Genomic DNA, 20780 nt, shown 5'->3' with positions numbered 1-20780 from the left:
CCAGGCTGTATTATGGGCAAGTGCACCAGGCTGTGTAACGGGCACGCTGTTCCAGGCTGTATTATGGGCAGGCTGAATTACGGACATGCTACACAAGGCTGCATTATGGGCACACTGCACAAAGCTGTTAGGGTTCTCTACAGATGGCTGTCAGAGAAAACTGCACCAGGCTCTCATGGGTGTGTATACTATGGTGTTAAGGTACCAGGTGTCAAAATGGCAGCGCAACATATGATCCGGCATTTATACTGTTCTGCCCTTTCTAATGAAGGACAGGGGTTCGTTTCAAGCATTAAAGTTTCACTACTATTAGTGTTTTGGTTTTTGCTGTGTTATAGCACCACCCAGTGGTGGTTAAATTTATAACCTGTGTTTTTTAGTAATAATTAGAGTGTTGCATTGTGGGTTGCACCAAGGCATTTTGGGAGAAGGAACCTCCATTTTTCTCTCTGTGTATTTCCCTGGACACACGTGTTAATCTGCTGTGTTGGAACTACCTCACTTGCTTGCCATCCTGGTTAAGTTTATCCGGTAAGATCATTATCCCTGTTCTTGCAATGTAGTGTTGTACAGAGTGTGATTAACTGTATAGCAGCCAGTATACAGGAAATGTGATTATCAGTCACCTGTTGTATGTAGTTATATGTAGAAGTTGCATCATCCTGTATGCTTTCCCTGTTAGTTGCAGTCGTGTTATTATTTGCCCAATACTTACCCATATTGTTTGTATTCTTATAGTTTTACCGCGCTCATGTTACCAATAAACAAGTTAGACTACAGAGAACAGTCTGCTTATTTGGGAGACAGAAGTGGTTTATGCCGTATGTCGGATCACACACCGTATCAACGTGTATGAAGACAGAACATATACAGACCGGGTCACATGGGGCCCTAGCCAATCATTGGGACAGAAGTGCCCAGAGATTTAGAGCTTGTTGATTGGCTGTGCTGTAGCCTTTCAATAAGCTTTATTAGGCTGCCGAACCCGAACAGTAACATGGACTTCCATTTGGAAGTCCATGTTTGGTACGAAATGTGATCTTTACCATTCAGGTTCGCTAAAATTATAACCATACCTTCAGTTAATTTTATTAGAATAGAGCAGTATCTTTCCATAGGCTACAATTAACCTGTGTTTGCATATGTGCACTACCAAATTGTAAAATAACATTTATGTGCGACTGAAAAATAATTCTAAGTTATTTGATGCATTTACATAAGTTCTGTTTAAAATATTTTTTTTTTATTAACTCTGATACCTGGAATACCACAACAAGATTTCATAACAGAATTTGCAGAGAATAGAGCAAAAAAACAACTGAGTAAACAGTACAGCTCATACATAGCCAGACATCAGTTAGCATTTTTCTTTTGTGGTGGGGTTGTCTCATGCAGTGTCTGTAAAAGAAGAAAAAGAACATTTTAATACTAGTAAATAGAAAATAATAGAATATAATAAAAATTGAGTCATCAGTGGCTAATACTCTTTCCTTGCCAAAGATGTATATCATATATCACTGGCTACAAAGTTGCCACCCTAACAGGACATACAAGATTAGCCCTGGCTACTAATGGCCATATGTCATCCCAGGGCCGTATTTAGAGTTTCTGCTGCCCTAGGCACTTTTAGTGCTGCCTCCCACTTTGGTGAGTATGACACTATTGGCAGTGACTTTGGCAAGAATCGCTGATGTGAAAGTAGCCTTTTGCAGCAGATCGGGCAGTTTTTCTGCATCTGCCGCATAACGGATCACTTACAGCAACACTGCGTTTGGCCTCATTCATTCCCTATGGGATTTGTGGTACTTGCCGTGATCTGGCAAGTGTGGTACCATACCTCCCAACTTTTGAATAAGGGAAGGAGGTATAAAGTTTGCGGCGTGTGTAGTGCTCTGCGGCAAATTTTAGGCCACTCCTCTGACCACACCCATTTCACAACTAGTCACACCCATATCCACGTCCCAACAACACCCATTTAGCACTGTTCATAAACAATAATTATAAACAAAAAAAATATGGCCACACAGTGCTCCATACTGTATAATGGCCACACATTATGCTCCATACTGTATAATGGCCACACATGATGCTCAATACTGTGTAATGGCCACACATGATGCTCCATAGTGTGTAATGACCCCACATGATGCTCAATACTGTATAATGCCCCTCTCCCATCTTGTATGCATGGCTCATCTCCCCCCATCCTGTATGCATGGCTCATATCCCCCCTCCTGTATGCATGGCTCATCTCCATCCCATCCCATATACATGGCCCATATCCTCCCCTCCTGTATGAATGACTCATCTCCCTCCCATCCCATATGCATGGCTCATATCCCCCCTCCTGTATGCATGGCTCATCTCCCTCCCATCCCATATGCATGGCTCATATTCCCCCCCCCTCCCCCTCCCGTATGCACGGCTCATATTCTCCCCCTCCCGTATGCACGGCTCATATTCCCCCCTCCCATATGCATGGCTCATATTCCCCCCTCCTGTATGCATGGCTCATCTCTCAACCCCCAAGCTCCCGCTGCCGCTCCCGCTCCCATCTTGCATGGCTCGGCTCCCCGTCCTCCTTCACCCCCACCCCTCTCCTGTATGCATGGCTCATCTCCCCCCATCCTGTATGCAAGGCTCATATCCCCCCTCCTGTATGCATGGCTCATCTCCCTCCCATCCCATATGCATGGCTCATATTCCCCCCCTCCCGTATGCATGGTGTTATGGACCTGGTGGTTAGGAGCACCCGGAATGACCTGATGGTTAAACTATCACACAGGACAAGCTCTGGGAAGTGGGAGCTCTGCTGACCGCAAGCCTAATCCTATCACACACACACTAGAAATAGCCGTGGAGTGTACCTAACTCTGCCTAGACGCCTCTTCACAGCCTAAGAGCTAACTACCCCTAAAGATAGGAAATAAAGCCTACCTTGCCTCAGAGAAATTTCCCCAAAGGAAAAGGCAGCCCCCCACAAATATCGACTGAGTTAAGATGAAAGTCACAAACATAAGAATGAAACAGGTTTCAGCAAAGGAGGCCAGACTTCACTAAACAGACTGAGGATAGAAAAGGTATCTTTGCGGTCAGCACAAAACACTACAAAAAGCCACGCAGAGTGTGCAAAAAGACCCCCGCACCGACTCACGGTGCGGAGGTGCCACTCTGCCTCCCAGAGCTTCCAGCTAGCAAGGCAATATCATGATAGCAAGCTGGACAAGAAAACAAAGATCAGCAAATAAACTAGCAGGGACTTAGCTTCTGCTGGAGTAGACAGGTCCTCAGAAAGATCCAAGAGAGATCTGAGCCAGTACTAGAACATTGACAGCTGGCATCAAGTAACGATCTGAGTGGAGTTAAATAGAGCAGCCAGCCTAGGACTAAACGAGGTCAGCTGAGGAAGGAACCTCAGAACCAGCAGCTCCACTCACAGCCACCAGAGGGAGTCCATGGACAGAACTCGCCGAAGTACCATTCATGACCACAGGAGGGAGTTCGAGAACAGAATTCACAACAGTACCCCCCCCTTGAGGAGGGGTCACCGAACCCTCACCAGAGCCCCCAGGCCGATCAGGACGAGCCAAATGAAAGGCACGAACTAGATCGGCAGCATGAACATCAGAGGCAACAACCCAGGAATTATCTTCCTGACCATAACCCTTCCACTTGACCAGGTACTGAAGTTTCCGTCTCGAAACATGAGAATCCAAAATCTTTTCCACCACATACTCCAACTCCCCCTCAACCAACACCGGGGCAGGAGGGAACCATAGGCGCCACATATCTCCGCAACAGCGACCTATGGAACACATTATGGATGGCAAAAGAAGCTGGAAGGGCCAAACGAAATGACACAGGATTGAGAATTTCAGAAATCTTATAAGGACCAATGAAACGAGGCTTAAACTTAGGAAAAGAAACCTTCATAGGAACATAACGAGACGACAACCAAACCAAATCTCCAACACGAAGTTGGGGACCAACACAGCGACGGCGGTTAGCGAAACGTTGAGCCTTCTCCTGGGACAATGTCAAATTGTCCACTTCGTGAGTCCAAATTTGCTGTAACCTGTCCACCACAGAATCTACACCAGGACAGTCCGAAGGCTCAACCTGCCCTGAAGAAAAACGAGGATGGAAACCAGAATTACAGAAAAAAGGCGAAACCAAAGTAGCCAAGCTGGCCCGATTATTAAGGGTGAACTCAGCCAAAGGCAAGAAGGACACCCAATCATCCTGATCAGCAGAAACAAAGCATCTCAGATATGTTTCCAAAGTCTGATTGGTTCGTTCGGTTTGGCCATTTGTCTGAGGATGGAAAGCTGAAGAAAAAGACAAATCAATGCCCATCTTAGCACAAAAGTACCGCCAAAACCTTGAAACAAACTGGGAACCTCTGTCCGACACGATGTTCTCCGGAATGCCATGCAAACGAACCACATGCTGGAAAAATAATGGAACCAAATCAGAGGAGGAAGGCAATTTAGGCAAGGGTACCAAATGGACTATCTTAGAGAAGTGATCACAAACCACCCAGATGACCGACATCCTTTGAGAGACAGGGAGATCTGAAATAAAATCCATGGAAATATGTGTCCAGGGCCTTTTCGGGACCGGCAAGGGCAAAAGCAACCCACTGGCACGAGAACAGTAGGGCTTAGCCCGAGCACAAGTCCCACAAGACTGCACAAAAGAACGCACATCCCGTGACAAGGAAGGCCACCAAAAGGAACTAGCCACCAAATCTCTGGTACCAAAGATTCCAGGATGACCAGCCAACACCGAACAATGAACCTCAGAGATAACTCTACTAGTCAATCTATCAGGGACAAACAGTTTCTCCGCTGGACAACGGTCAGGTCTATCAGCCTGAAACTCCTGCAGAACCCGCCGCAAATCAGGAGAGATGGCAGACAAAATTACCCCCACTTTGAGAATACCAACCGGCTCAGGAACTCCCGGAGAATCAGGCACGAAACTCCTTGAAAGGGCATCAGCCTTCACATTCTTAGAACCCGGAAGGTATGAAACCACAAAATCTAAACGGGAGAAAAACAGCGACCATCGAGCCTGTCTAGGATTCAACCGCTTGGCAGACTCGAGATAAGTCAGATTCTTGTGATCCGTTAAGACCACCACGCGATGCTTGGCTCCTTCAAGCCAATGTCGCCACTCCTCAAATGCCCACTTCATAGCCAACAACTCTCGATTGCCCACATCATAATTGCGCTCAGCAGGCGAAAACTTTCTAGAAAAGAAAGCACATGGTTTCATCACCGAGCCATCAGAACTTCTTTGAGATAAAACAGCCCCTGCTCCAATCTCAGAAGCATCAACCTCGATCTGAAATGGGAGCGAAACATCTGGCTGACACAACACAGGGGCAGAAGAAAAACGACGCTTCAACTCCTGAAAAGCCTCAACGGCCGCAGAGGACCAATTGACCACATCAGCACCTTTCTTGGTCAAATCAGTCAATGGTTTAACAACACTAGAAAAATTAGCGATGAAGCGACGGTAAAAATTAGCAAAGCCCAGGAATTTCTGAAGGCTCTTCACAGAAGTAGGCTGAGTCCAATCATAAATGGCCTGAACTTTAACAGGGTCCATCTCGATAGTAGAAGGGGAAAAAATGAAGCCCAAAAATGAAACCTTCTGAACTCCAAAGAAACATTTAGACCCCTTCACAAACAAGGAATTAGCACGAAGGACCTGGAACACCATTCTAACCTGCTTCACATGAGACTCCCAATCATCCGAAAAGACCAAAATATCATCCAAATATACAATCATGAATCTATCCAGGTACTTTCGGAAGATGTCATGCATAAAGGACTGAAACACAGATGGAGCATTAGAAAGCCCGAATGGCATCACCAGGTACTCAAAATGGCCCTCGGGCGTATTAAATGCTGTTTTCCATTCATCGCCCTGCTTAATACGCACAAGATTATACGCGCCTCGAAGATCTATCTTGGTGAACCAACTAGCCCCCTTAATCCGAGCAAACAAATCAGACAGTAGCGGCAAAGGGTACTGAAATTTGACCATGATTTTATTGAGAAGGCGGTAATCTATACAAGGTCTCAGAGAACCATCCTTCTTGGCCACAAAAAAGAACCCTGCTCCCAACGGTGACGACGACGGGCGAATATGCCCTTTCTCCAAGGACTCCTTTATATAACTCCGCATAGCGGCATGCTCTGGCACAGACAAATTGAACAGTCGGCCCTTAGGAAACTTACTACCAGGAATCAAATTAATAGCACAATCACAATCCCTATGAGGAGGTAGGGCACTGGATTTGGGCTCATCAAATACATCCCGGTAATCCGACAAAAACTCAGGGACTTCAGAAGGAGTGGAAGACGAAATTGACAACAATGGAACATCACCATGTACCCCAACTGGACACAGACATTGATTTCCAATCCAATACTGGATTATGGACCTGTAGCCATGGCAAACCCAAAACGACCACATCATGCAGATTATGCAACACCAAAAAGCGAATATCCTCCTGATGTGCAGCAGCCATGCACATGGTCAATTGAGTCCAGTACTGAGGCTTATTCTTGGCCAAAGGCATAGCATCAATTCCTCTCAATGGAATAGGATACTGCAAGGGCTCCAAGAAAAAACCACAGCGCCTGGCAAACTCCAAGTCCATCAAATTCAGGGCAGCGCCTGAATCCACAAATGCCATAACAGAATAGGACGACAAAGAGCAAATCAGAGTAACGGACAAAAGAAATTTAGGCTGTACCGTACCAATGGTGGCAGACCTAGCGAACCGCTTAGGACAATCAGAGATAGCATGAGTGGAGTCACCACAGTAAAAACACAGCCCATTCTGACGTCTGTGTTCTTGCCGTTCAGCTCTGGTCAAAGTCCTATCACATTGCATAGGCTCAGACCTCTGCTCAGAAGATACCGCCAAATGGTGCACAGCTTTGCGCTCACGCAAGCGTCGATCGATCTGAATGGCCAAGGACATAGACTCATTCAGACCAGCAGGCGTGGGAAATCCCACCATAACATCCTTAAGGGCTTCAGAAAGACCCTTTCTGAAAATTGCCGCCAGGGCACACTCATTCCACTGAGTAAGCACAGACCACTTTCGAAACTTCTGACAATATACCTCCGCTTCATCCTGACCCTGACACAAAGCCAGCAAGATTTTCTCTGCCTGATCCACTGAATTCGGTTCATCATAAAGCAATCCAAGAGCCAGAAAAAATGCATCCACATTATGCAATGCAGGATCTCCTGGCGCAAGGGAAAATGCCCAGTCTTTAGGGTCGCCACGTAACAAAGAAATAATGATTTTTACTTGCTGAATGGGGTCACCAGAGGAGCGGGGTTTCAAAGCAAGAAACAGTCTACAATTATTTTTGAAATTCAGGAACTTAGATCTATCCCCAGAAACCAAATCAGGAATTGGAATTCTAGGCTCTAACATCGGATTCTGAACTACATAATCTTGAATGCTTTGTACCCCTAGCAGTGAGTTGATCCATACAAGAGGACAGACCTTGAATGTCCATATCTACACCTGTGTCCTGAACCACCCAGAGATTAAGGGGAAAAGAAAGACAAAACACACTGCAGAAAAAAAAAATGGTCTCAGAACTTCTCTTATCCCTCTATTGAGATGCATTAACACTTTATTGGCCAGCTGTACTGTTATGGACCTGGTGGTTAGGAGCACCCGGAATGACCTGATGGTTAAACTATCACACAGGACAAGCTCTGGGAAGTGGGAGCTCTGCTGACCGCAAGCCTAATCCTATCACACACACACTAGAAATAGCCGTGGAGCGTACCTAACTCTGCCTAGACGCCTCTTCACAGCCTAAGAGCTAACTACCCCTAAAGATAGGAAATAAAGCCTACCTTGCCTCAGAGAAATTTCCCCAAAGGAAAAGGCAGCCCCCCACAAATATCGACTGTGAGTTAAGATAAAAATGACAAACATAAGAATGAAACAGGTTTCAGCAAAGGAGGCCAGACTTCACTAAACAGACTGAGGATAGAAAAGGTATCTTTGCGGTCAGCACAAAACACTACAAAAAGCCATGCAGAGTGTGCAAAAAGACCCCCGCACCGACTCACGGTGCGGAGGTGCCACTCTGCCTCCCAGAGCTTCCAGCTAGCAAGGCAATATCATGATAGCAAGCTGGACAAGAAAACAAAGATCAGCAAATAAACTAGCAGGGACTTAGCTTCTGCTGGAGTAGACAGGTCCTCAGAAAGATCCAAGAGAGATCTGAGCCAGTACTAGAACATTGACAGCTGGCATCAAGTAACGATCTGAGTGGAGTTAAATAGAGCAGCCAGCCTAGGACTAAACGAGGTCAGCTGAGGAAGGAACCTCAGAACCAGCAGCTCCACTCACAGCCACTAGAGGGAGTCCATGGACAGAACTCGCCGAAGTACCATTCATGACCACAGGAGGGAGTTCGAGAACAGAATTCACAACAGCACGGCTCATATTCCCCCCTCCCGTATGCACGGCTCATATTCCCCCCCTCCTATATGCATGGCTCATATTCCCCCCTCCTGTATGCATGGCTCATCTCTCAACCCCCCAGCTCCCGCTGCTGCTCCCGCTCCCATCTTGCATGGCTCGGCTCCCCGTCCTCCTTCACCCCCACCCCTCTCCTGTATGCATGGCTCATCTCCCTCCCATCCTGTATCCTACAGGATGGGATGGGAGATGAGCCATGCATACAAGAAGGGGGTGGGGATATGAGCCATGCATACAGCCACCCCCAACTGTATGCATGGCTCATCTCCCTCCCATCCCTGTTGTGAAATTGGATTTTGGGCTCCCCCGGTGGCCACTGGTGGAATTGAACTGGTGTGCATCATCCCCTCTGTTCACCTGCTTCCATCAGGATGTGGGAGTCGCTATTTAACCTTGCTCCTCTGTCACTTCCATGCCGGTCAACATTGTAATCAGAAGCCCTTCTGTGCATGTTCCTGCTGCTAGACAACTCCCAGATAAGTTGGACTTTAGTCCTCGTTTGTTTTTGCATTTTGTTCCAGTTCACAGCTGTAGTTTTGTTTCTGTGTCTGGAAAGCTCTTGTGATCTGAAATTGCCACTCTGATGTTATGAGTTAATACTAGAGTCTTAAAGTAATTTCAGGATGGTATTTTGATAGGGTTTTTCAGCTGACCATGAAAGTGCCCTTTCTGTCTTCCTGCTATCTAGTAAGCGGACCTCAATTTTGCTAAACCTATTTTCATACTACGTTTGTCATTTCATCTAAAATCACCGCCAATATATGTGGGGGCCTCTGTTTGCCTATCGGGGAAATTTCTCTAGAGGTGAGCCAGGACTATATTTTCCTCTGCCAGGATTAGTTAGTCCTCCGGCCGGCGCTGGGCGTCTAGGGATAAAAAACGTAGGCAACGCTACCCGGCTACTGTTAGTTGTGCGGCAGGTTTAGTTCATGGTCAGTTTAGTTTCCATCCTTCCAAGAGCTAGTACTTATGTTTGCTGGGCTATGTTCTCTTGCCATTGAGAACCATAACAGTTTGACCGGCCACAAAAGGGTTAAATTAATTGACAGAGAAAGGAGAGAAAAGAGAAGTCTGCTGAAGATTTTTTTTTTTTTTTTTTTTCCCTTCCCTTCAGTTCTGAGTGTGCTTGTAATTGAATCTCTTGCAAGTCTGCCTATATTGCAGCCTTTCTCTCTCTCTCTCTCCTTCTAATCCTGGAATGGCTCTGTGTTCACCTGTTTAAAATGGATATTCAGAGTTTAGCTGCAGGTTTGAATAATCTCACCACGAAAGTTCAAAATTTACAAGATTTTGTTGTTCATGTTCCTATATCTGAACCTAGAATTCCTTTGCCTGAATTTTTCTCGGGGAATAGATCTTGCTTTCAAAATTTCAAAAATAATTGCAAGTTGTTTTTGTCCCTGAAATCTCGCTCTGCTGGAGATCCTGCTCAGCAGGTCAGGATTGTGATTTCCTTGCTCCGGGGCGACCCTCAGGATTGGGCTTTTGCATTGGCTCCAGGGGATCCTGCGTTGCTCAATGTGGATGCGTTTTTTCTGGCCTTGGGGTTGCTTTATGAGGAACCTCAGTTAGAGCTTCAGGCGGAAAAGGCCTTGATGTCCCTATCTCAGGGGCAAGACGAAGCTGAAATATACTGCTAGAAATTCCGTAAATGGGCTGTGCTTACTCAGTGGAATGAGTGCGCCCTGGCGGCGAATTTCAGAGAGGGTCTCTCTGATGCCATTAAGGATGTTATGGTGGGGTTCCCTGTGCCTGCGGGTCTGAATGAGTCCATGACAATGGCTATCCAGATCGATAGGCGTCTGCGGGAGCGCAAACCTGTGCACCATTTGGCGGTGTCTACTGAGAAGACGCCAGAGAATATGCAATGTGATAGAATTCTGTCCAGAAGTGAACGGCAGAATTTAAGACGAAAAAATGGGTTGTGCTTCTATTGCGGTGATTCAACTCATGTTATATCAGCATGCTCTAAGCGTACTAAGAAGCTTGATAAGTCTGTTTCAATTGGCACTTTACAGTCTAAGTTTATTCTATCTGTGACCCTGATTTGTTCTTTATCATCTATTACCGCGGATGCCTATGTCGACTCTGGCGCCGCTTTGAGTCTTATGGATTGGTCCTTTGCCAAACGCTGTGGGTATGATTTGGAGCCTCTTGAAACTCCTATACCCCTGAAGGGGATTGACTCCACCCCATTGGCTAGTAATAAACCACAATACTGGACACAAGTAACTATGCGGATTAATCCGGATCATCAGGAGATTATTCGCTTTCTTGTGCTGTATAACCTACATGATGTGTTGGTGCTTGGATTGCCATGGCTGCAATCTCATAACCCAGTCCTTGACTGGAAAGCTATGTCTGTGTTAAGCTGGGGATGTAAGGGGACGCATGGGGACGTACCTGTGGTTTCTATTTCATCATCTATTCCCTCTGAGATTCCTGAATTCTTGACTGAATATCGTGACGTTTTTGAAGAACCTAAGCTTGGTTCATTACCTCCGCACCGGGAGTGCGATTGTGCCATAGATTTGATTCCGGGTAGTAAATACCCTAAGGGTCGTTTATTTAATCTGTCTGTGCCTGAACATGCTGCTATGCGAGAATATATAAAGGAGTCCTTGGAAAAGGGACATATTCGTCCTTCGTCATCTCCCTTAGGAGCCGGGTTTTTCTTTGTGGCTAAGAAAGATGGCTCTTTGAGACCGTGTATTGATTATCGGCTTTTGAATAAAATCACGGTTAAATATCAATATCCGTTGCCACTGCTGACTGATTTGTTTGCTCGCATAAAGGGGGCCAAGTGGTTCTCTAAGATAGATCTCCGTGGGGCGTATAATTTGGTGCGAATTAAGCAGGGGGATGAGTGGAAGACCGCATTTAATACGCCCGAGGGCCACTTTGAGTATTTGGTGATGCCTTTTGGTCTTTCAAATGCCCCTTCAGTCTTTCAGTCCTTTATGCATGACATTTTCCGTGATTATTTGGATAAATTTATGATTGTGTATCTGGATGATATTTTGATTTTTTCGGATGACTGGGACTCTCATGTCCAGCAGGTCAGGAGGGTTTTTCAGGTTTTGCGGTCTAATTCCTTGTGTGTGAAGGGTTCTAAGTGCATTTTTGGGGTTCAAAAGATTTCCTTTTTGGGATATATTTTTTCCCCCTCTTCCATCGAGATGGATCCTGTCAAGGTTCAGGCTATTTGTGATTGGACGCAACCCTCTTCTCTTAAGAGTCTTCAGAAATTTTTGGGCTTTGCTAACTTTTATCGTCGATTTATTGCTGGTTTTTCTGATGTTGTTAAACCATTGACTGATTTGACTAAGAAGGGTGCTGATGTTGATGATTGGTCCCCTGCTGCTGTGGAGGCCTTTCGGGAGCTTAAGCGCCGCTTTTCTTCCGCCCCTGTGTTGCGTCAGCCTGATGTTGCTCTTCCTTTTCAGGTTGAGGTCGACGCTTCTGAAATCGGAGCTGGGGCAGTTTTGTCGCAGAGAAGTTCCGATTGTTCCGTGATGAGACCTTGTGCCTTTTTCTCGCGTAAATTTTCGCCCGCTGAGCGGAATTATGATGTTGGGAATCGGGAGCTTTTGGCCATGAAGTGGGCTTTTGAGGAGTGGCGTCATTGGCTTGAGGGGGCTAGACATCAGGTGGTGGTATTGACTGACCACAAAAATCTAATTTATCTTGAGTCCGCCAGACGCCTGAATCCTAGACAGGCGCGCTGGTCGTTGTTTTTCTCTCGGTTTAATTTTGTGGTGTCCTACCTGCCGGGTTCTAAGAATGTTAAGGCGGATGCCCTTTCTAGGAGTTTTGAGCCTGACTCCCCTGGTAACTCTGAACCTACAGGTATCCTTAAGGATGGAGTGATATTGTCTGCCGTTTCTCCAGACCTGCGGCGGGCCTTGCAGGAGTTTCAGGCGGATAGACCTGATCGTTGCCCACCTGGTAGACTGTTTGTTCCTGATGATTGGACCAGTAAAGTCATTTCTGAGGTTCATTCTTCTGCGTTGACAGGTCATCCTGGAATCTTTGGTACCAGGGATTTGGTGGCAAGGTCCTTCTGGTGGCCTTCCCTGTCTCGAGATGTGCGAGGCTTTGTGCAGTCTTGTGACGTTTGTGCTCGGGCCAAGCCTTGTTGTTCTCGGGCTAGTGGATTGTTGTTGCCCTTGCCCATCCCGAAGAGGCCCTGGACGCACATCTCGATGGATTTTATTTCGGATCTTCCTGTTTCTCAGAAGATGTCTGTCATCTGGGTGGTGTGTGACCGTTTCTCTAAGATGGTCCATTTGGTTCCCCTGCCTAAGTTGCCTTCTTCTTCTGAGTTGGTTCCTCTGTTTTTTCAAAATGTGGTCCGTTTGCATGGTATTCCGGAGAATATCGTTTCTGACAGAGGCACCCAATTCGTGTCTAGATTTTGGCGAGCATTCTGTGCTAGGATGGGCATAGATTTGTCTTTCTCGTCTGCTTTCCATCCTCAGACTAATGGCCAGACCGAGCGGACGAATCAGACCTTGGAGACATATTTGAGGTGTTTTGTGTCTGCAGATCAGGATGATTGGGTTGCCTTTAGCGGAGTTTGCCCTCAATAATCGGGCCAGCTCTGCTACCTTGGTGTCTCCTTTTTTCTGTAATTCGGGGTTTCATCCTCGATTTTCTTCTGGTCAGGTGGAATCTTCGGATTGTCCTGGAGTGGATGCTGTGGTGGAGAGGTTGCATCAGATTTGGGGGCAGGTAGTGGACAATTTGAAGTTGTCCCAGGAGAAGACTCAGCTTTTTGCCAACCGCCGGCGTCGGGTTGGTCCTCGGCTTTGTGTTGGGGACTTGGTGTGGTTGTCTTCTCGTTTTGTCCCTATGAGGGTTTCTTCTCCTAAGTTTAAGCCTCGGTTCATCGGCCCGTACAAGATATTGGAGATTCTTAACCCTGTGTCCTTCCGTTTGGACCTCCCTGCATCTTTTTCTATTCATAATGTTTTTCATCGGTCATTGTTGCGCAGGTATGAGGTACCGGTTGTGCCTTCCGTTGAGCCTCCTGCTCCGGTGTTGGTTGAGGGCGAGTTGGAGTACGTGGTGGAAAAAATCTTGGACTCCCGTGTTTCCAGACGGAAACTCCAGTATCTGGTCAAATGGAAGGGATACGGTCAGGAGGATAATTCTTGGGTGACTGCCTCTGATGTTCATGCCTCCGATCTGGTCCGTGCCTTTCATAGGGCTCATCCTGATCGCCCTGGTGGTTCTGGTGAGGGTTCGGTGCCCCCTCCTTGAGGGGGGGGTACTGTTGTGAAATTGGATTTTGGGCTCCCCCGGTGGCATTGAACTGGTGTGCATCATCCCCTCTGTTCACCTGCTTCCATCAGGATGTGGGAGTCGCTATTTAACCTTGCTCCTCTGTCACTTCCATGCCGGTCAACATTGTAATCAGAAGCCCTTCTGTGCATGTTCCTGCTGCTAGACAACTCCCAGATAAGTTGGACTTTAGTCCTCGTTTGTTTTTGCATTTTGTTCCAGTTCACAGCTGTAGTTTTGTTTCTGTGTCTGGAAAGCTCTTGTGATCTGAAATTGCCACTCTGATGTTATGAGTTAATACTAGAGTCTTAAAGTAATTTCAGGATGGTATTTTGATAGGGTTTTTCAGCTGACCATGAAAGTGCCCTTTCTGTCTTCCTGCTATCTAGTAAGCGGACCTCAATTTTACTAAACCTATTTTCATACTACGTTTGTCATTTCATCTAAAATCACCGCCAATATATGTGGGGGCCTCTGTTTGCCTATCGGGGAAATTTCTCTAGAGGTGAGCCAGGACTATATTTTCCTCTGCCAGGATTAGTTAGTCCTCCGGCCGGCGCTGGGCGTCTAGGGATAAAAAACGTAGGCAACGCTACCCGGCTACTGTTAGTTGTGCGGCAGGTTTAGTTCATGGTCAGTTTAGTTTCCATCCTTCCAAGAGCTAGTACTTATGTTTGCTGGGCTATGTTCTCTTGCCATTGAGAACCATAACACATCCCATATGCATGGCTCATGTCCCCCCTCCTGTATGCATGGCTCATATCCCCCCCTCTCCTGTATGCATGGCTCATCTCCCTCCCATCCCATATGCATGGCTCATATCCCCCCCTCCTGTATGCATGTCTCATCTCCCTCCCATCCCATATGCATGGCTCATATCCCCCCTTCCTGTTTGCATGGCTCATCTCCTTCCCATCCCATATGCATGACTCATCTCCCTCCCATCCCATATACATGGCTCATATCCCCCCTCCTGTATGCATGGCTCATATCCCCCCTCTCCTGTATGCATGGCTCATATCCCTCACATCCCATATGCATGGCTCATATCCGCCCTCTCCTGTATGCATGGCTCATATCCCTCCCATCCCATATGAATGGCTCATATCCCCCCTCCTGTATGCATGGCTCATGTCCCTCCCATCCTGTATGCATGGCTCATATCCCCCTCCTGAATGCATGGCTCATCTCCCTCCCATACCATATGCATGGCTCATATCCCCCCTCCTGTATGCATGGCTCATATTCCCCCCCTCCCGTATGCACGGCTCATATTCCCCCCCTCTTATATGCATGGCTCATATTCCCCCCTCCTGTATGCATGGCTCATCTCTCAACCCCCCAGCTCCCGCTGCTGCTCCCGCTCCCATCTTGCATGGCTCGGCTCCCCGTCCTCCTTCATCCCCCTGTCCCCTTCCTTTTTTTAAGCCACCCCCCAAACAAAGCTTATAAAAGAAGGTGTGGGCAGTGAAAGTCCATTACTCAAGACTCTACTAGGATCGCAGCAACTTTTTTGGAAGCATTGGAAAACTGTCTATAATGTGAGTATACAGGCTATATGTCTGCCTGTTTTTCTCCCTGCAGTCTTTAATCATTTCTGTCTCACTTGCAGCATTCCTTATCATGTCCTCCAGTGAAGAGCAGACCTCACAGAGTGGACAGGAGGCTGAAGTGAGTACATTTGCTACTGATTGGTAAGTATTCACTGTCACTATTACATATGTGGCAAAATATTTTTGTTTTACATTTTACAGAACCATTCCAGTGCAGATGAGCAGGAGCAGCTAACTCAGGCCCAAGTTCCGGTGGCAAGACGGCGTGTAAGTATTCTTGACTGGTTTTATTTATTCTTGACTGTTTTAGGTACTCGACTTTTTTTTCTCTTTTTGACTGTTTTTGTTTTAAGTGTTTTACCTTTCCAACATTAATGTCTTTGTTTCATTTCTAGGTTCCACAATGGGAGGAGGAATTCATAGACAACGATCTTCTCATCACCTTGGTGCAGGAGCGAGTTACATTGTGGGACACCCGGGAGCAGCAACACTCGGAAATTGTGGTCTGAGGTGGCCCAAGCGATGATGGATGACTGGGACAATGCCATGCCACGCCACGAGTCAGAAAGGCTTTTCGTAAGTATTGCAATGTGGTCTGATGGGGCAGTGAACCTGAAGGCCGGGATCACGCAACCATGTGTGATGCGATAAACTCCTGAGAGTTCCTCGCATCACACACGGTTGTGTGATCTCGGCCTAAAGTGCATTGTTTAACAATTCTTTTTTTCCCTATTCACAGTGAACAAAGTCAAAACTCGTTGGCGTTCGATGAAGGATCGCTTCAACAAAGACCTGAGACAGGAGATGCAAGTTCGCAGTGGTGCTGCAGCAAGGATAGGGAAATACAAATACCACCGGCTGCTGGATTTCCTGAGGCCTGTCCTTGCTCAGAGAACATAAGAATTTTTGTGTTGTATTCCACTGTGTTGGATTCCCTTATCTGAATTTTTCTATTCCACAGGAGTTGGAACTTTTACAATTGTTATTTTTTGGGAGTAATGTTTTACTTTTCTTTTCACAGAACCTTGAGCAGCACCCTCGAACCTGGATCGTCCTCTGGAGCAGTCCCTCATCTAACAGCCACGGACCATTCCCAGCCATCCACTAGCGAAGCATCAAGTGGGCCGCCGTCACAGGCTGGAGAACAGGCAGCTGGTCCTTCAGGTGTTCCCCTGTCCCAGTCCTCTGCCTCTTTTTTGGGGGGCTCTTCTCACCAGCGGCAGAAGGCCTCGGACAGGTCACTCATGCCTGAGTTTATTCACTTGAGCTCGGTCTTCCAGAATGGCTTGAAGGCGCTGGGAGATAGACTGGAAAGTGGTCTGACCCACATTAACACATTTTTCCAGGATGTCAACCAATGCCTTAACAATCTGGAAGCGGACCTCCAGAGACCAGCACACCATTTTTTTAATATGATAGAGCAGGGCATGTCAGAACACCTTACGCCTGAACTCCAGCTCAACGTGATTACACACAATACCTAGTTCTGCTGCATACCACTGTACGGCCACACCCATGCCCAGTCCTGCTGCACACCACTACACTGCCACCACCAAGCCAGGTACTGTTGAAAGCCACTCCACCACCATGCAGAGTCCTGCTCCTGCACGACTGTCCACCGCTATCAGCACTAGGTCGCCTACAGATACTGCACGGCTGCCCACCGCCACCACCACTAGGCCGCCTGAAGATCTTGCATGGCTGTCTGCCGCCACCACCACTAGGCTGCCTCAAGATGTTGCACGGCTGTCCACCTCTACCACCAGGCCGGGTCCACATTCTGAATGACCTGCTGACCCCACCACTCCTACGGAGACACAAAAAAAGCAAGCTGCCGCATAAAACGGGACAGAAAGCCAAAAGGACTCATGGCAGCAGAAGTGTCGTACTACCTCCACCCTCACCTTCCAATGTGTCTGTTATCCAGTTTTTCTCTCCCTTCCAATGTGTCTCTCCCATGAAATGCTTCCACTTCTAAAGGACACAAGAGAAAAAGTAAAGGTCATACAAATGGGGATCACCGCAACAAGGATTCAGCTAGGATACATACAATTTTTATTAGTACACTACAGTACACATGAAAACAGGTAATAAAGTGAACACACACTTAAAAACAATTAAAAAAGGCAACATTCTTGTCCCTTGCAACACTCAGCCCGAAATAGGGCTAACACCTGCGCCCAAGACCATAGATCAATACCTAATAAGGCAATACCTATGTGGATATCACCACAAAAATACACACGGTTCAATGAAACAAGCTTGTTATATATATGACAGAAGACTGAGTGAAGGGCAACTTTACCAAAGTATCACATAATACAATGAATACAATAACCAATGCAGCCGTAGAAGACTGCCCCTAAATAAAAACAAGTCCCTGTCCGGCATAGCACAAGAGCAATAATGCTAACTTGCATCACCACAAGGGGTTAAATGCAAGTGAAATACCACGGAGCCCTGAACCCAACCCTGCAAATACAATACCATGGGCTAGAAGTGTGTAACTGGTCAAAAAATGGCGCAGGTGAAGCGGAGACCCGACGCGTGTCGCCCACTTCAGGGCTCCGTGGTATTTCACTTGCATTTAACCCCTTGTGGTGATGCAAGTTAGCATTATTGCTCTTGTGCTATGCCGGACAGGGACTTGTTTTTATTTAGGGGCAGTCTTCTACGGCTGCATTGGTTATTGTATTCATTGTATTATGTGATACTTTGGTAAAGTTGCCCTTCACTCAGTCTTCTGTCATATATATAACAAGCTTGTTTCATTGAACCGTGTGTATTTTTGTGGTGATGTCCACATAGGTATTGCCTTATTAGGTATTGATCTATGGTCTTGGGCGCAGGTGTTAGCCCTATTTCGGGCTGAAGTTACAAGGGACAAGAATGTTGCCTTTTTTAATTGTTTTTAAGTGTGTGTTCACTTTATTACCTGTTTTCATGTGTACTGTAGTGTACTAATAAAAATTGTATATATCCTAGCTGAATCCTTGTTGCGGTGATCCCCATTTGTATGACCTTTACTTTTTCTCTTGTGTCTTTTGGTTATGCATATGCTATAGGTCAGGGTGATCCCACTTTATAAGCCGTGGTGCCCCCTCAACACATATTCAGATGCTTCTACTTCTAATGTCTCTACTTCCATCCTTGACCTCCCCGACCCCACAAGTTTAGTTAACCCTTCCCCTGGAACCCCTTCATCATCCAGCCGTAGCCAATCCTCCCAGCTCCACACCCCCCAGGTCCATAACATTTCTGCCTCATTGGTTCAAAAAAGTTAATTTATTTTTTAAATACATTTGTGTAGTTTTTCCCCAATCACTGCTTGTTCTTTGTTTTTTTCATCGCCGTCAACACACGTTGCCGTGTACACACACTGTGTTTTTGTCACCTCATAGCTCCAAGACACACAATCTACTGCCCCTCTTCTTTATTTGCTTTACACTGCAGCATTGCTTTTGTGTCTGTCATGGAGCTATGAGTTGACAAAAACACAAAGAGGACTGAAAATCCTCCAAAAATATATATTATTACAGCAAAAAAGGTCAGGGGTTGACAATGCTCACCTGCCCAGGAGTTAGCACTACTGTAGTGCACTCAGGATGCTGTGTTTTCTGCAACCTGAGTGCACTAGTTCTGATACATGGCAGGTGAGTAAAGATATGAGGTGGATTAGCTCCATCATCTCTTCAGTCTGCATTAATATATAGAAATATAGAAATGCAGACTGAAGAGACGATGGAGCTAATCCAACGTCACCTACCATAGCACTGACCTCAGAAAGAAGAGGCGTAGTGTAAAGCATGGGTTACATAACCCAATTTGGTTATAATCCAATCCCTATCTCATGCAATCTGCATGATACAGCGAGTGGATTTTACAAAAACTGTAGTTGTGAACCGGTGATCACCTTATTAAAATGTAAAAAAAAAATTCTAATACAGAGGGCACTTGGAACAGGTGTTTAACTATAGCTGTTTTATTGTCAGCAAACATTAAAGTACATTTTAATAATTACAGGTACATAACATTACACAACATTACAAGAACACTAAACCATTTCATCTTGCCAGGACAGATATCCACTCTCAGAAACAAAGTAGGACACAAATGTATGCCTCATTTGGGCAACTTCAACTGTGGTCCTGAGAGGGTGATGATGGTAATCTGGCAATGGGATAGAAACAGGTTCATCAAGTTCAACATTGGGTCGTTCTTTAGCCATTATGTAGTTGCGCAGAACCACACATGCCTTAACAAACTCATCGACTGTCTGAATTTTCAGATAAATGGCTGTCCCTAAAATGCGCCATTTTGAGACAAGGATACCAAAGGCACACTCAACTGTTCTTCGTGCCCTGGTCAGTCTGTAATTAAAAATCCTTTTTGTGTGTGTCAAGTCCCGACTGGAGTATGTTTTCAGGAGGTTTCCACACATCTGAAAGGCCTCAATCCCAACCACAACAAATGGCATTGGCGGGCCTTGAGTGTTGGGAAGAGGTTGTGGCAGGGGGAAATTGAAGTGATTGCCATACAACCTTTGGCCCATGTTTGAGTTTTTAAATGTCTGGGAGTGATCTAATGTCCACGGCAACAAAACTACAGTCCGCAGCTGCAACTGCCTTGACCACTATGGAAAAATATTTTTTATAATTAAAGTACTCAGATCCAGTTGCAGCCGGTTTGGTAATTGTAATATGTTTTCCATCCACTGCTCCCAAACAGTTGGAGAAATTACAAATTTGCCAGTATTTATCGGCATTTTCCTGCCAGGTTTCTGTGGTGGGTAGGGGGATAAATTCCTCACGGAGAACATCCCACAAAGCCTGGCAAGTGTCAGCGACAATCCCAGAGAGTGGGATTGTCGCAGAGTAGGAATTTCCACAGAGAGCGTGGAAATTCCTATCCGGAACTGGAAATGGAGCGATGATAGGCTTTCTCGGGTAGCCCGGAATCTGCAGGACAGAGAAAGAAAAAAAAATTCAGAACAATAATATTTATGACTGGGGTTTTGAAAAACAGAAAAAGAAAAAAAAAAAAAAAGGACATGGCTTTTATAACAATAATATTTAGGGAAAAATATTAAGTACATTGATGAACAATAAGAATTATGACAGGCGTTAATGATTAAATATTAAGTACCTCAGTGTCACCAGCAGACGTTCCTCAGCAGGAATTGCTCTACGGAGCTGGTTGTCCTGCCTGCTGAAGGCACCTTGTACACAGTCCAGCAATTCCATGAAGTTGTCTTTATACATCCTCGTGTACTCAAAATATTTCTCTGGGTTTTCACGGAGCTCACTGAATAAGGAGTGGTAAGCTCCACGGCTCTGTCGGAGTTCAAGAATCGGGTGCCGCCAAAAGCGTCGGCGCCTCTGATTTTCTCTTTTCAGTTCTTGCTC

General features: G+C 46.1%; 1 long non-coding RNA gene across 1 annotated transcript in view; it reads right to left on the bottom strand.

Annotated features, from left to right (window-relative positions):
* Positions 1 to 1226: 1226 nt before the first annotated feature.
* LOC143787819 (uncharacterized) overlaps positions 1227 to 20780 on the bottom strand; it is a 330573-nt gene continuing 311019 nt past the window's right edge. Inside the window, exon 3 of the long non-coding RNA XR_013218480.1 lies at positions 1227 to 1398. This is a non-coding gene — a long non-coding RNA (uncharacterized LOC143787819). The remainder of the gene's footprint in view (positions 1399 to 20780) is intronic.

The sequence above is a fragment of the Ranitomeya variabilis genome, chromosome 8, assembly GCF_051348905.1.
Source record: "Ranitomeya variabilis isolate aRanVar5 chromosome 8, aRanVar5.hap1, whole genome shotgun sequence".
Lineage (NCBI taxonomy): Eukaryota > Metazoa > Chordata > Amphibia > Anura > Dendrobatidae > Ranitomeya > Ranitomeya variabilis.
Note: the sequence above shows the minus strand (reverse complement) of the source record. Positions and strands in the feature narration are given on the sequence as shown.